The sequence below is a fragment of the Phyllobates terribilis genome, unplaced genomic scaffold, assembly GCF_046119375.1.
Source record: "Phyllobates terribilis strain yellow unplaced genomic scaffold, ASM4611937v1 Scaffold_4__5_contigs__length_816908805, whole genome shotgun sequence".
NCBI classification, from domain to species: Eukaryota; Metazoa; Chordata; class Amphibia; order Anura; family Dendrobatidae; genus Phyllobates; species Phyllobates terribilis.
This window is the reverse complement of record NW_027362764.1, coordinates 677,891,468-677,907,024: the sequence shown is the minus strand read 5'-3', so window position 1 is coordinate 677,907,024 and position 15,557 is coordinate 677,891,468. Positions and strand designations below refer to the sequence as shown.

The 15,557-nt window shown below is 47.6% G+C and overlaps 1 non-coding gene and 9 pseudogenes across 1 annotated transcript; all 10 read left to right on the top strand.

The window, feature by feature from the left end:
- Positions 1-2,211: 2,211 nt before the first annotated feature.
- Positions 2,212-2,331, top strand: LOC141269297 (5S ribosomal RNA; annotated as a pseudogene).
- A 943-nt stretch (positions 2,332-3,274) lies between these two features.
- Positions 3,275-3,393, top strand: LOC141266960 (5S ribosomal RNA). The gene has a single exon (XR_012320979.1). It is a non-coding gene; the product is annotated as a 5S ribosomal RNA (ribosomal RNA).
- A 617-nt stretch (positions 3,394-4,010) lies between these two features.
- LOC141269190 (5S ribosomal RNA) lies at positions 4,011-4,130 on the top strand (annotated as a pseudogene).
- A 951-nt stretch (positions 4,131-5,081) lies between these two features.
- On the top strand, positions 5,082-5,200 carry LOC141268748 (5S ribosomal RNA; annotated as a pseudogene).
- Positions 5,201-5,821: 621 nt separating this feature from the next.
- LOC141268026 (5S ribosomal RNA) lies at positions 5,822-5,941 on the top strand (annotated as a pseudogene).
- A 934-nt stretch (positions 5,942-6,875) lies between these two features.
- LOC141269041 (5S ribosomal RNA) lies at positions 6,876-6,994 on the top strand (annotated as a pseudogene).
- Positions 6,995-7,609: 615 nt separating this feature from the next.
- On the top strand, positions 7,610-7,729 carry LOC141269805 (5S ribosomal RNA; annotated as a pseudogene).
- Positions 7,730-8,670: 941 nt separating this feature from the next.
- Positions 8,671-8,789, top strand: LOC141268059 (5S ribosomal RNA; annotated as a pseudogene).
- Positions 8,790-9,410: 621 nt separating this feature from the next.
- Positions 9,411-9,530, top strand: LOC141268780 (5S ribosomal RNA; annotated as a pseudogene).
- A 941-nt stretch (positions 9,531-10,471) lies between these two features.
- On the top strand, positions 10,472-10,590 carry LOC141267292 (5S ribosomal RNA; annotated as a pseudogene).
- The last annotated feature ends 4,967 nt before the right edge of the window (positions 10,591-15,557 follow it).

Here is a 15,557-nt window from a genome sequence, read left to right as displayed (position 1 = left end):
AAAATCCTTTGTGACACAATAAATCAAATATCTTAATCTGTCCGAATCATTTTCCCATCCATTAGGAGAGTCATTTTCACAGGGCATTAAATGTAAACGTCTGGACAATGTCACAGGATTCCATATTTTAAATAATTGATTCCTCTCCTCATTGGATAAATCAAACTTATCAGAGAAGCTCTCAAATGTCTCTGAATTTCTACAGGCATGGATTTTGACATCATATTTTGGCATGATTTTGTATAATTTCAGCAAATTTTTCCTCATTTTAATTTGGAGTTGAGCCTGGGTAATTCCAGAATTCTCTGATATTTTTAGTGGCTCTTGTACGTCCGTTCCTCCTACGTCACTCACGTCTCCTCCCACATCACCTAGTATGTCGGTTTCTCGTATGTCAGTCATGTCTCCTCCCATGTCAGGTTTCTGTATGTCCGTCTCTTGGTCAGACCCAAGGTCACCTTCAGTTACAGACACGTGTCTTACTTCTTGTTCATTTTCCACATTACAGTCAGAATCAGTATCACCGTCTGACACTTCTACACTATTTTCCTACTTAGAAATATCTAACACAAGACTATGAAAAAAATCTACCAAATGTAGAATATTTCTCAACTTCTGTTTGTCTCTATTTACCAATTTAGAAGTTAACTGTAAATTTTGCAATTCACATTCTTTGTATAAACTGAGCCACAAAACTTCTATGTCATCTCCTACATTACCTTTGAAATTAATATTACTTTGTTTAGCAAAAGAAGAAATTATATCCATATTTTGCTTACCTTAAGATTTCTTGGCTTCTCTTTATCAGCACGTCCTGTCTTCAGTTCGTCTGATTCTTTTCCTGTGTGATTCTGTTCCTTGTTAGTACCTCTGCTTCCTGTCTTTCCTCAGTCTGTAGGTCCTTTCTGCTTCTCGTGACAAACTAGTGAATGTACTGACACGTGAACAACAGCTGTTCAACTCGTCAGGACTCACCCCTTGTTCACGGAAGAAATTCACTTACTTAATTTAAAAAACAAAAAAACAGGACTGGCTGGCTCACCATTGTAAAATAATACTCTTCCTGTATTATTTTTTTCTACTGAGGACTTCTCAAAGTATCATTATCACGATATTCTTATAAAAAAATGTATCTATTTATTCTTGGATTGTCCATTAAAAAGAATCAGATTGCAGCAGGTACATAGAATAATTAGTTATAAAGTAATTGTCCATTTGTTCATAATTAGCTTAATTGTTGAGATTCACCCATCTTTCCTTGGATCCTGGCTGGTAAATCATGTCTTTGTCCAGCATGTGTCCAGGCCTACATGTCATCTGCTTCTCAGCATGAAGATTCTGTGTCTTGTGGGGTGGGAAGAGCAAGAGAGCCCCCCCTGTCTGTACCATGGGCTTTTATAGCCAGTCGTATGGACACCTGTTCTACATATGGTAGTGAACCAAAAATACACACACAAATAGCGCATGTCAAATTGAAACTATGGCTGAGGCATAGAACTCATAAAAATGATTATCGATTAACATTCCAAATGAATTTCCATAATTAACCATTTAACAGAGACCGCCTGGGAATGCCAGGTGCTGTAGGCTTTTGCTTTTTCCTTCCTTCCACCAGCAGGGGGCACTCTCTTCTATGCCTTTTTTCCATTCCCTTTCACAAGTGCACACATTCATTCTCTTTTCTTTTTTTCATTTGCTTTCTCTCTTGCGCTATTTCATCTCTGCAAAATACCAGCATCCTTCTGATCACCGTGGGCCTCCAGCATTGTTGCTTCTTTACTTTTAATACTAGGCTCCATTTCACCAGGACCAGAGTCTCCCGGGTGGCTGGAGGCAACCACCGGTAACCCCAAGCAGAAGGCCTTTGCAGGCAACACGACCCTCCCCGCTGAAGAGCAGCTCAAAGTCACTGGCAACCATCTCACCCTCTTCCTTCATTCACCCCTGGACGTCTCGCTCAGCCCCCAAGTTACGGGTCCAGCTTGCTCTTTCTGTCACATTACCGCGATGAAGGGTTTAGCCTGCAGGAGACCCTGCGCCGAGCCATTTTTGAAGACACCTGATGCGGCGGGTGAATCACTGCTAAATAAACCACACCTGTAGGGACGGCACAGCCTTTGCATGGACCTCTCGGAGCCCGCCCCGTTACGGCCAGATTGGTCGCCACCAAGTGATTCTGAGAAAGGCTGGCCGGGTGATGGATCAAGCAGCGTCTACAGGCCTTACCACCTTGGATACGCCTGATCTCGTCTGATCTCGGAAGCAAAGCATGGCTGGGCTCGGACAGTTCTTGGATGGGATACCTCCTGGGAACAACGGGTGCTGTAGACCAATTTGATGACGTTTTGCCCTACTGCCCAGCTCGGCTAGCATGGAACGGCGCCTTACCGGACACCGACCTTAAGTAACTTAGATGATGGAAGCCCCAAGGCCTCTGAGCCAGTTGGCAGCTAAGTACGCTACCCCGCCGCCTTCACGCAGGCCTGACACCGAGCTCCTTGCCACGGCTAGGAGTGCTTATTGACTCCGCAGCTCACCGTGTGGAAATGATGGCGTTAAAAGCACCCGGTGCAGTGAAGGGGCCAGGCTTTCAGCAGGTACCCAGGGAAGGTTTTGGATGCCGGCCGCCTAGCGAGGGCCAGCAGAAGTAATATGTTTATCTGCAAAGAAGCTGGTGTAAACAAGCCAGACAGCTGACAAAGAGCTAACCTCAGTTCAAGGAAGGCAAGGAAGGTGTGGAAGGAATTGGGGAGGGGGGGGGGTGATTCCTGCTAGGGCCCTGAAATCATAAAACAGGCAGGAGAGTCTGACGCATGGTGACGGAGAGGTTGTAGGGGCAGATAGGGGGTGTTGTCACGTGCGAGCATGTGTGCATGCTGGCTTGTGTGTGAGAGTGCGCTTCCTAGGTGTGGCGCGCTGCAGACAGTCAAAGGGATTGTTCCCTTTCATTAAAAATTAATCCCTTCCTGCAGGCTATTAGAAAGCAACTAACTGCGCTCTACTCACCCTACCCGGGTCTACCGGTGAGTCTCGCCTCTGCTCCCAGCCTGTGGCATTGGCCGTGAAGCTGACGTTCCGTCGACAGCGCTGCAGCCGATCAGTGAGCTCAGCGGCTCTGAGTGGGGCGTTGTGTCTACAAGACCTTTTAAGGAAGCCAGCAAAAAAATTGAAGAGAAGGGAAAGCAAAAAAGGACCTGGTCTTGCTGAGCACTGGAAAGGGCAGCCGGCAGCCAGACTTCAAAGTAGAAAAGCAGCAAGTGAGAGGCTTGTTTCTGTCTACGGCCACACCACCCTGAACACACCTGATCTCATCTGATGTTGGAAGCTAAGCAGGTTTGGGCCTGGTTAGTACTTGGATGGGAGACCACTTGGGAATACCAGGTGCTGTAGGCATTTGGTTCTTCCTTCCACCAGCAGGGGGCACTTTCTTCTATGCCTTTTTTCCATTCCCTTTCACAAGTGCACACATTCATTCTCTTTTCTTTTTTTCATTTGCTTTCTCTCTTGCGCTATTTAATCTCTGCAAAATACCAGCATCCTTCTGATCACCGTGGGCCTCCAGCATTGTTGCTTCTTTACTTTTAATACTAGGCTCCTTTTCACCAGGACTGGCGTCTCCCGCGTGGCTGGAGGCAACCACCGGTAACCCCAAGCAGAAGACCTTTGCAGGCAACACGACCCTGCCCCCTGAAGAGCAGCTCAAAGTTATTGGCAACCATCTCACCCTCTTCCTTCATTCACCCCTGGACGTCTCGCTCCTCCCCCAGGTTGCGGGTCCAGCTTGCTCTTTCTGTCACATTACCGCGATGAAGGGTTTAGCCTGCAGGAGACCCTTCGCCGAGACATTTTTGAAGACACCTGATGCGGCGGGTGAATCACTGCTAAACAAACCACACCTGTAGGGACGGCACAGCCTTTGCATGGACCCTTCGGAGCCCGCCCCGTCACGGCCAGATTGCTCGCCACCAAGCGATCCTGAGAAAGGCTGGCCGGGCGATGGATCGAGCAGCGTCTACTGGCCATACCACCTTGGATACGCCTGATCTCGTCTGATCTGGAAAGCAAAGCAGGGCTGGGCTCGGACTGTACTTGGATGGGAGACCTCCTGGGAACACCAGGTGCTGTAGACTATTTTGATGACGTTTTGCCCTACTGCCCAGCTCGGCTAGCATGGAACGGCGCCTTGCCGGACACCGACCTTAAGTAACTTAGATGATGGAAGCCCCAAGGCCTCTGAGCCAGTTGGCAGCTAAGTACGCTACCCCGCCGCCTTCACGCAGGTCTGACACCAAGCTCCTTGCCACGGCTAGGAGTGCTTATTGACTCCGCAGCTCGCCATGTGGAAATGATGGCGTTAAAAGCACTCGGGGTCGGGAAGGGGCCAGGCTTTCAGCAGGTGCCCAGGGAAGGTTTTGGATGCCGGCCGCCTAGCGAGGGCCAGCAGAAGTAACATGTTTCTCTGCAAAGAAGCTTGTGTAACCAAGCCAGACGGTTGACAAAGAGCTAACCTCAGTGCAAGGAAGACAAGGAAGGCAAGGAAGGTGCGGAAGGAATTGGGGAGGGGGTGGGTGATTCCTGCTAGGGCCCTGAAATCATAAAACAGGCAGGAGAGTCTGACGCATGGTGACGGAGAGGTTGTAGGGGCAGATAGGGGGTGTTGTCACGTGCGAGCACGTGTGCATGCTGGCTTGTGTGTGAGAGTGCGCTTCCTAGGTGTGGCGCGCTGCAGACAGTCAAAGGGATTGTTCCCTTTCATTAAAAGTTAATCCCCGGCTGCAGGCTATTAGGAAGCAACTAACCGCGCTCTACTCACCCTACCCGGGTCTACCGGTGAGTCTCGCCTCTGCTCCCGGCCTGTGGCATTGGCCGTGAAGCTGACGTTCCATCGACAGCGCTGCAGCCGATCAGTGAGCTCAGCGGCTCTGAGTGGGGCCTTCTGTCTACAAGACCTTTTAAGGAAGCCAGCAAAAAAATTGAAGAGAAATGAAAGCACAAAAGGACCTGGTCTTGCCGAACACTGGAAAGGGCATCCGGCAGCCAGCCTTCAAAGTAGAAAAGCAGCAAGTGAGAGGCTTGTCTGTGCCTACAGCCAAACCACCCTTAACACGCTCGCTCTTGTCTGATCTTGGAAGCTAAGCAGGCTTGAGCCTGGTTAGTACTTGGATGGGAGACCACCTGGGAATACCAGGTGCTGTAGGCTTTTGCTTTTTCCTTCCTTCCACCAGCAGGGGGCACTCTCTTCTATGCCTTTTTTCCATTCCCTTTCACAAGTGCACACATTCATTCTCTTTTCTTTTTTTCATTTGCTTTCTCTCTTGCGCTATTTCATCTCTGCAAAATACCAGCATCCTTCTGATCACCGTGGGCCTCCAGCATTGTTGCTTATTTACTTTTAATACTAGGCTCCTTTTCACCAGGACCAGCATCTCCCGGGTGGCTGGAGGCAACCACCGGTAACCCCAAGCAGAAGACCTTTGCAGGCAACACGACCCTCCCCCCTAAAGAGCAGCTCAAAGTCACTGGCAACCATCTCACCCTCTTCCTTCATTCACCCCTGGACATCTCGCTCCGCCCCCAAGTTACGGGTCCAGCTTGCTCTTTCTGTCACATTACCGCGATGAAGGGTTTAGCCTGCAGGAGACCCTGCGCCGAGACATTTTTGAAGACACCTGATGCGGCGGGTGAATCACTGCTAAACAAACCACACATGTAGGGACGGCACAGCCTTTGCATGGACCCTTTGGAGCCCGCCCCGTCACGGCCAGATTGCTCGCCACCAAGCGATCCTGAGAAAGGCTGGCCGGGCGATGGATCGAGCAGCGTCTACTGGCCATACCACCTTGGATACGCCCGATCTCGTCTGATCTCGGAAGCAAAGCAGGGCTGGGTTCAGACAGTACTTGGATGGGGGACCTCTTGGGAACACCGGGTGCTGTAGACCATTTTGATGACGTTTTGCCCTACTGCCCAGCTCGGCTAGCATGGAACTGTGCCTTGCCGGACACCGACCTTAAGTAACTTAGATGATGGAAGCCCCAAGGCCTCTGAGAGAGTTGGCAGCTAAGTACGCTACCCCGCCGCCTTCACGAAGGCCTGACACCGAGCTCCTTGCCACGGCTAGGAGTGCTTATTGACTCCGCAGCTCGCCGTGTCGAAATGATGGCGTTAAAAGCACCCGGGGCCGTGAAAGGGTCAGGCTTTCAGCAGGTGCCCAAGGAAGGCTTTGGATGTCGGCCGCCTAGCGAGGGCCAGCAGAAGTAACATGTTTCTCTGCAAAGAAGCTTGTGTAACCAAGCCAGACGGGTGACAAAGAGCTAACCTCAGTGCAAAGAAGGCAAGGAAGGAATTGGGGAGGGGGGGGGGTGATTCCTGCTAGGGCCCTGAAATCAGAAAACAGGCAGGAGAGTCTGACACATGGTGACGGAGAGGTTGTAGGGGCAGATAGGGGGTGTTGTCACGTGCGAGCACGTGTGCATGCTGGCTTGTGTGTGAGAGTGCACTTCCTAGGTGTGGCGCGCTGCAGACAGTCAAAGGGATTGTTCCCTTTCATTAAAAGTTAATCCCCGGCTGCAGGCTATTAGAAAGCAACTAACCGCGCTTTGCTCACCCTACCCGGGTCTACCGGTGAGTCTCGCCTCTGCTCCCGGCCTTTGGTAATGGCCGTGAAACTGACGTTCCGTCGACCACGCTGCAGCCGATCAGTGAGCTCAGCGTCTCTGAGTGGGACGTTGTGTCTACAAGACCTTTTAAGGAAGCCAGCAAAAAAATTGAAGAGAAGGGAAAGCACAAAAGGACCTGGTCTTGCTGAGCACTGGAAAGGGCAGCCGGCAGCCATACGTCACAGTAGAAAAGCAGCAAGTGAGACGCTTGTCTCTGCTTACGGCCACACCACCCTGAACACGGCTGATCTCATCTGATCTCGGAAGCTAAGAAGGGTTGTAACTGGTTAGTACTTGTATGGGAGACCACCTGGGAATACCAGGTGCTGTAGGCTTTTTCCTTCCTTTCACCAGCAGGGGGCACTTTTTTCTATGCCTTTTTTCCATTCCCTTCCACAAGTGCACACATTCATTCTCTTTTCTTTTTTTCATTTGCTTTCTCTCTTGCGCTATTTCATCTCTGCAAAATACCAGCATCCTTCTGATCACCGTGGGCCTCCAGCATTGTTGCTTATTTACTTTTTATACTAGGCTCCTTTTCACCAGGACCAGCGTCTCCCGTGTGGCTGGAGGCAACCACCGGTAACCCCAAGCAGAAGACCTTTGCAGGCAACACGAACCTCCCCCCTGAAGAGCAGCTCAAAGTCACTGGCAACCATCTCACCCTCTTCCTTCATTCACCCCTGGACGTCTCGCTCCACCCCCAAGTTACGGGTCCAGCTTGCTCTTTCTGCCACATTACCACGATGAAGGGTTTAGCCTGCAGGAGACCCTGCGCCGAGACATTTTTGAAGACACCTGATGCGGCGGGTGAATCACTGCTAAACAAACCACACCTGTAGGGACGGCACAGCCTTTGCATGGACCCTTCGGAGCCCGCCCCGTCACGGCCAGATTGCTCGCCACCAAGCGATCCTGAGAAAGGCTGGCCGGGCGATGGATCAAGCAGTGTATACTGGTCATACCACCTTGGATACGCCCGATCTCGTCTTATCTTGGAAGCAAAGCAGGGCTGGGCTGGGACAGTACTTGGATGGGATACCTCCTGTGAACACCGGGTGCTGTAGACCATTTTGATGACGTTTTGCCCTACTGCCCAGCTCGGCTAGCATGGAACGGCGCCTTGCCGGACACCGACCTTAAGTAACATAGATGATGGAAGCCCCAAGGCCTCTGAGCCAGTTGGCAGCTAAGTACGCTACCCCGCCGCCTTCACGCAGGCCTGACACCGAGCTCCTTGTCACGGATAGGAGTGCTTATTGACTCCGCAGCTCGCTGTGTGGAAATGATGGCGTTAAAAGCACCCGGGGCCGTGAAGGGGCCAGGCTTTCAGCAGGTGCCCAGGGAAGGTTTTGGATGCCGGCCGCCTAGCGAGGGCCAGCAGAAGTAACATGTTTCTCTGCAAAGAAGCTTGTGTAACCAAGCCAGACGGCTAACAAAGAGCTAACCTCAGTGCAAGGAAGGCAAGGAAGGTGCGGAAGGAATTGGGGAGGGGGGGGGGATTCCTGCTAGGGCCCTGAAATCATAAAACAGGCAGGAGAGTCTGACGCATGGTGACGGAGAGGTTGTAGGGGCAGATAGGGGGTGTTGTCACGTGCGAGCACGTGTGCATGCTGGCTTGTGTGTGAGAGTGCGCTTCCTAGGTGTGGCGCGCTGCAGACAGTCAAAGGGATTGTTCCCTTTCATTAAAAGTTAATCCCCGGCTGCAGGCTATTAGAAAGCAACTAACCGCGCTCTACTCACCCTACCCGGGTCTACCGGTGAGTCTCGCCTCTGCTCCCGGCCTGTGGCATTGGCCGTGAAGCCGACGTTCCGTCGACAGTGCTGCAGCCGATCAGTGAGCTCAGTGGCTCTGAGTGGGGCCTTCTGTCTACAAGACCTTTTAAGGAAGCCAGCAAAAAAATTGAAGAGAAGGGAAAGCACAAAAGGACCTGGTCTTGCTGAGCACTGGAAAGGGCAGCCGGCAGCCAGACTTTAAAGTAGAAAAGCAACAAGTGAGAGGCTTGTCTCTGTCTACGGCCAAACCACCCTGAACACGCCTGATCTCGTCTGATCTCAGAAGCTAAGCAGAGTTGGGCCTGTTTAGTAATTGGATGGGAGAGCGCCTGGGAATACTAGGTGCTGTAGTCTTTTGCTTTTTCCTTCTTTCCACCAGCAGGGGGCACTCTCTTCTATGCCTTTTTTCCATTCCCTTTCACAAGTGCACACATTCATTCTCTTTTCTTTTTTTCATTTGCTTTCTCTCTTGCGCTATTTCATCTCTGCAAAATACCAGCATCCTTCTGATCACCGTGGGCCTCCAGCATTGTTGCTTATTTACTTTTAATACTAGGCTCCTTTTCACCAGGACCAGCGTCTCCCGGGTGGCTGGAGGCAACAACCGGTAACCCCAAGCAGAAGACTGTTGCAGGCAACACGACCCTCCCCACTGAAGAGCAGCTCAAAGTCACTGGCAACCATATCACCCTCTTCCTTCATTCACCCCTGGACATCTCGCTCCGCCCCCAAGTTACGGGTCCAGCTTTATCTTTCTGTCACATTACCGCGATGAAGGGTTTAGCCTGCAGGAGACCCTGCGCCGAGCCATTTTTGAAGACACCTGATGCGGCGGGTGAATCACTGCTAAACAAACCACACCTGTAGGGACGGCACAGCCTTTGCATGGACCCTTCGGAGCCCGCCCCGTCACGGCCAGATTGCTCACCACCAAGCGATCCTGAGAAAGGCTGGCCGGGCGATGGATCGAGCAGCGTCTACTGGCCATACCACCTTGGATGCGCCTGATCTCGTCTGATCTCGGAAGCAAAGCAGGGCTGGGCTCGGACAGTACTTGCATGTGATACCTCCTGGGAACACCGGGTGCTGTAGACCATTTTGATGACGTTTTGCCCTACTGCCCAGCTCGGCTAGCATGGAACGGCGCCTTGCCGGACACCGACCTTAAGTAACTTAGATGATGGAAGCCCCAAGGCCTCTGAGCCAGTTGGCAGCTAAGTACGCTACCCCGCCGCCTTCACGCAGGCCTGACACCGAGCTCCTTGCCACGGCTAGGAGTGCTTATTGACTCCGCAGCTCACCATGTGGAAATGATGGTGTTAAAAGCACCCGGGGCCGTGAATCGGCCAGGCTTTCAGCAGGTGCCCAGGGAAGGTTTTGGATGCCGGCCGCCTAGCGAGGGCCAGCAGAAGTAACATGGTTCTCTGCAAAGAACCTTGTGTAACCAAGCCAGACGGCTGCCAAAGAGCTAACCTCAGTGCAAGGAAGGCAAGGAAGGTGCGGAAGGAATTGGGGAGGGGGGGTAGATTCCTGCTAGGGCCCTGAAATCATAAAACAGGCAAGAGAGTCTGACGCATGGTGACGGAGAGGTTGTAGGGGCAGATAGGGGGTGTTGTCACGTGCGAGCACGTGTGCATGCTAGCTTGTGTGTGAGAGTGCGCTTCCTTGGTGTGGCGTGCTGCAGACAGTCAAAGGGATTGTTCCCTTTCATTAAAAGTTAATCCCCGGCTGCAGCCTATTAGAATGCAACTAACCGCGCTCTACTCACCCTACCCAGGTCTACCGGTGAGTCTCGCCTCTGCTCCCGGCCTGTGGCATTGGCCGTGAAGCTGACGTTCCGTCGACAGCGCTGCAGCCGATCAGTGAGCTCAGCGGCTCTGAGTGGGGCGTTGAGTCTAAAAGACCTTTTAAGGAAGCCAGCAAAAAAATTGAAGAAAAGGGAAAGCACAAAAGGACCTGGTCTTGCAGAGCACTGGAAAGGGCAGCCGGCAGCCAGACATCAAAGTAGAAAAGCAGCAAGTGAGAGGTTTGTCTCTGCCTACGGCCACACCACCCTGAACATGCTCGATCTTGTCTGATCTTGGAAGCTAAGCAGGGTTGGGCCAGGTTAGTACTTGGATGGGAGACTGCCTGGGAATACCAGGTGCTATAGGCTTTTGCTTTTTCCTTCCTTCCACCAGCAGGGGGCACTCTCTTCTATGCCTTTTTTCCATTCCCTTTCACAAGTGCACACATTCATTCTCTTTTCTTTTTTTCATTTGCTTTCTCTCTTGCGCTATTTCATCTCTGCAAAATACCAACATCTTTCTGATCACCGTGGGCCTCCAGCATTGTTGCTTCTTTACTTTTAATACTAGGCTCCTTTTCACCAAGACCAGCGTCTCCCGCGTGGCTGGAGGCAACCACCGGTAACCCCAAGCAGAAGACCTTTGCAGGCAACACGACCCTCCCCCCTGAAGAGCAGCTCAAAGTCACTGGCAACCATCTCACCCTCTTCCTTCATTCACCCTGGACGTCTCGCTCCGCCCCCAAGTTACGGGTCCAGCTTGCTCTTTCTGTCACATTACCGTGATGAAGGGTTTTTCCTGCAGGAGACCCTGCGCCGAGACATTTTTGAAGACACCTGATGCGGCGGGTGAATCACTGCTAAACAAACCACACCTGTAGGGACGGCACAGCCTTTGCATGGACCCTTCGGAGCCCGCCCCGTCACGGCCAGATTGCTCGCCACCAAGCGATCCTGAGAAAGGCTGGCCGCGCGATGGATCAAGCAGCGTCTACTGGCCGTACCACATTGGATACGCCTGATCTCGGAAGCAATGCAGGGCTGGGCTCGGACAGTACTTGGATGGGAGACCTCCTGGGAACACTATGTGCTGTAGACCATTTTGATGACGTTTTGCCCTACTGCCCAGCTCGTCTAGTATGGAACGGCGCCTTGCCGGACACCGACCTTAAGTAACTTAGATGATGGAAGCCCCAAGGCCTCTGAGCCAGTTGGCAGCTAAGTACGATACCCCGCCGCCTTCACGCAGGTCTGACACCGAGCTCCTTGCCACGTCTAGGAGTGCTTATTGACTCCGCAGCTCGCCGTGTGGAAATGATGGCGTTAAAAGCACCCGGGGCCGTGAAGGGGCCAGGCTTTCAGCAGGTGCCCAGGGAAGGTTTTGGATGCCGGCCGCCTAGCGAGGGTCAGCAGAAGTAACATGTATCTCTGCAAAGAAGCTTGTGTAACCAAGCCAGACGGCTGCCATAGAGCTAACCTCAGTGCAAGGAAGGCAAGGAAGGTGCGGAAGGAATTGGGGAGGGGGGGTGGGTGATTACTGCTAGGGCCATGAAATCATAAAACAGGCAGGAGAGTCTGACGCATGGTGACAGAGAGGTTGTAGGGGCAGATAGGGGGTGTTGTCACGTGCGAGCACGTGTGCATGCTGGCTTGTGTGTGAGAGTGCGCTTCCTAGGTGTGGCGTGCTGCAGACAGTCAAAGGGATTGTTCCCTTTCATTAAAAGTTAATCCCCGGCTGCAGCCTATTAGAAAGCAACTAACCGCGCTCTACTCACCCTACCCGGGTCTACCGGTGAGTCTCGCCTCTGCTCCCGGCCTGTGGCAATGGCCGTGAAGCTGATGTTCCGTCGACAGCGCTGCAGCCGATCAGTGAGCTCAGTGGCTCTGAGTGGGGCGTTGTGTCTACAAGACCTTTTAAGGAAGCCAGCAAGAAAATTGAAGAGAAAGGAAAGCACAAAAGGACCTGGTCTTGCTGAGCACTGGAAAGGGCAGCCGGCAGCCAGACGTCAAAGTAGAAAAGCAGCAAGTGAGAGGCTAGTCTCTTTCTACGGCCACACCACCCTGAACACGCCCGATCTCATCTGATCTTGGAAGCTAAGCAGGTTCAGGCCTGGTTAGCACTTGGATGGGAGACTGTAAAATAATACTCTTCCTGTATTATTTTTTTCTACTGAGGACTTCTCAAAGTATCAATATCACGATATTCTTATAAAAAAATGTATCTATTTATTCTTGGATTGTCCATTAAAAAGAATCAGATTGCAGCAGGTACATACAATAATTAGTTATAAAGTAATTGTCCATTTGTCCATAATTAGCTTAATTGTTGAGATTCACCCATCTTTCCTTGGATCCTGGCTGGTAAATCATGTCTTTGTCCAGCATGTGTCCAGGCCTACATGTCATCTGCTTCTCAGCATGAAGATTCTGTGTCTTGTGGGGTGGGCAGAGCAAGAGAGCCCCCCCTTTCTGTACCATGGGCTTTTATAGCCAGTCGTATGGACACCTGTTCTACATATGGTAGTGAACCAAAAATACACACAGAAATAGCGCATGTCAACTAGACACGATGGCTGAGGCATAGAACTCAGAAAAATGATTATCGATTAACATTCCAAATGAATTTCCATAATTAACCATTTAACATTTCCCCCTTTTTTGAGAATAAAAGGACTTTAACTGAAATTTCTCAAAAGAAAATACATTCATCAATCATTTTTTCTTTCCTTCTTCCTTGGCAATATCATTAAATTTCCATAATAATAATAATAGTAATAATAGTATCAATATCGGATTATTGTTATATAATGATGTGAATTCATGTTATGGTAAGCCGTGACTAATATTCATTTAATATGTATAATTATACTTCCCTATATCTAAATTGAAGCAATCGCGGGTTCAATCGTTATCATCTGATGTCATCGGGTCGTCGTCTCGTCTTCTTCTTGGTTCTTTTATAACACAGTCTTTAGATGAAAACTCCTTTGAAATAAATTACAGCATGTAGATATTGTACAGTCCATAATTGTGTTCATTATTGTTCAGTCCATAAACTGTACTCTTTATTAGAAAGATCATGTGTGTCAGTTGATAAGAAAACAAAGCCCATGGATGAAATGTAGCTTTAATATCTGTGCAGTGTCACCTGGACTTACGTTGGATCGTCTTTGGAATCTTCCGTGTGTCCGCACTGGTCTCGTGTCACTTTTGGAACAGATGTGACGTCTTTGGTCAGTAAAGCAAGGGTTAACTTGACACTTTCCTGCTTTATATAGCACCATAACCAGTACTCAGTCCTTTATATACAGGACACATATGCCAGGTATTACCTGTTCACCAGCTTTCATTGAAGCGTTGCAGGTGATAAGAAACCACTGGAACGTGATGAAACTTGAACACAACACAGTACATATAGGATCATCGTCCTCTGCCGTCCTGGTGATCAGTGGTGTGAATTGTATTGTATGTAATGGACACAGTCTATTATAACACTCAGCATTCACACCTGTTACCTTCTGAGACGTCCGGATATCAGTTGCTTCTTCTTGTAACTTTTGAGAATCTCTTTGATTTATAAAAATTAAAAGTCTTTATTAAGATAGAATTCATAATTGCGATGTCTTGATTGAAGTCTTCATTCCCTAATCTGATACCAAATCTGGCAGTTTTTCCTAACCTATAATATCACAGCGTACCATAGCAATCAGTAATATCCATCTAATTATTATCAAAATATTAAAATAAATTATGTTTGGAATAATAAACAATAATAGATAATAATTCATTATCACTCAAGTTCTCCAAATGATAGAACATTTTTATGTCATAGGTGTAATTACCTTTTCCAACCTATAGGTGTCAGTGTATTTTAAAAAAACAAGTTTTTATATCTTTATTAAACCAATAATATCAAAGAATGTATACTCCTGAACCAAAATGAATAAATATATGAATGTATGAATGAATGAATGAATGAATAAATGAATGAATGAATTGTTGTGTTTACTCAGAAAATGTAAACATTTTTTTCCTTAGCAATATATATTTAATGAAGCAATACTCTTGTATTAGACATTACTTTATTAAATATTAATGTGTTTTCTCAATTGAGATATTGAACTCAAATAAAATCAAATGAGAATTAAAAAATGAAAAAATAGAAAAATAAGAAGTATAAAGTAAGAATAAAATTTTAAAAATGAAAAATAAAATTAAGAGTAAAAATAAGAATAAAAATAAAAATAAGGCCTTTAAATTTTACCCTTATATCTCCATTATTTTATAAAATTTATGTATATATCAGAACCAAATTAAAAATAATTATTCTTCTAGAAATATTGTGCATAAATTTCATATCGATGAGTAGCATAGATTTGACTAAAGAGAGGTGTGTACCTATTTAGGTAACCATTAAAACTAATATTATAGTTATTCAAGAATATTATCATGTGGAAAATTATTCTAAATATAAATTTGCTTTGTAAACCATTTTGATGTGTGGTTGCCCTTATCCACTATTAGTTAAATCAAGAAATAATAATTATTAAAGAAATATAGAAATATATATATATGTAGATAATACCTAATTATGTATTATAATTTCCTCAGAATTAAATATATTTTTGTACCTTCACATAAAGAAACATTTTTTTTTCAAACATACAAACATACGAGGCCTCTGTCACATCAATCACACTTAGCAGCTGCTGATTTACTCATCTGTCACCTTCACTCTGACATTCACAGATCTGTTCAACTCAAACATTCCACATATGAAGTTTTAGATATATATATATATATTTAACCCAAAATTGTTGTATCCCAATTTATTAATGCGCATTGCCATATCAATTGAATATCTTTATATTTCTTTGAATATTCCCCAAGTACATATTATATAATATGAGAGTAAGTCACTGGAATTTCAGACACTTGAAAAAACTCTTGTCTTAGATTCTTTTTTCACTGGCTGCCCAGTCTTAAGTTACATCAGTTGAAAATAGAATGAATGGGATACTATACTATTAGCTCAAAGTTCAAAGGCCGCAGCTGTCACACGTCATGCTGTAAAGCTACTTTAATTTGCACGAACACTTCATGCACAGAAAATATTAGCAACACAAAAGAATTAATAAGTATTACATATATATTATAGTTCAACTAGATATATTGTTATTATTTTAAAATGTTATACACATAAAATCATGCAATTTTTTCACTTCCTGTGTGAATAAAGAAATAAATCCATTTTAGAGTTCTTTGATCAAATCCTCCTTTGGAATGAAAACTCTAAGGAAATATAAGAAAATAAAATTAAATATCAAATTCATACA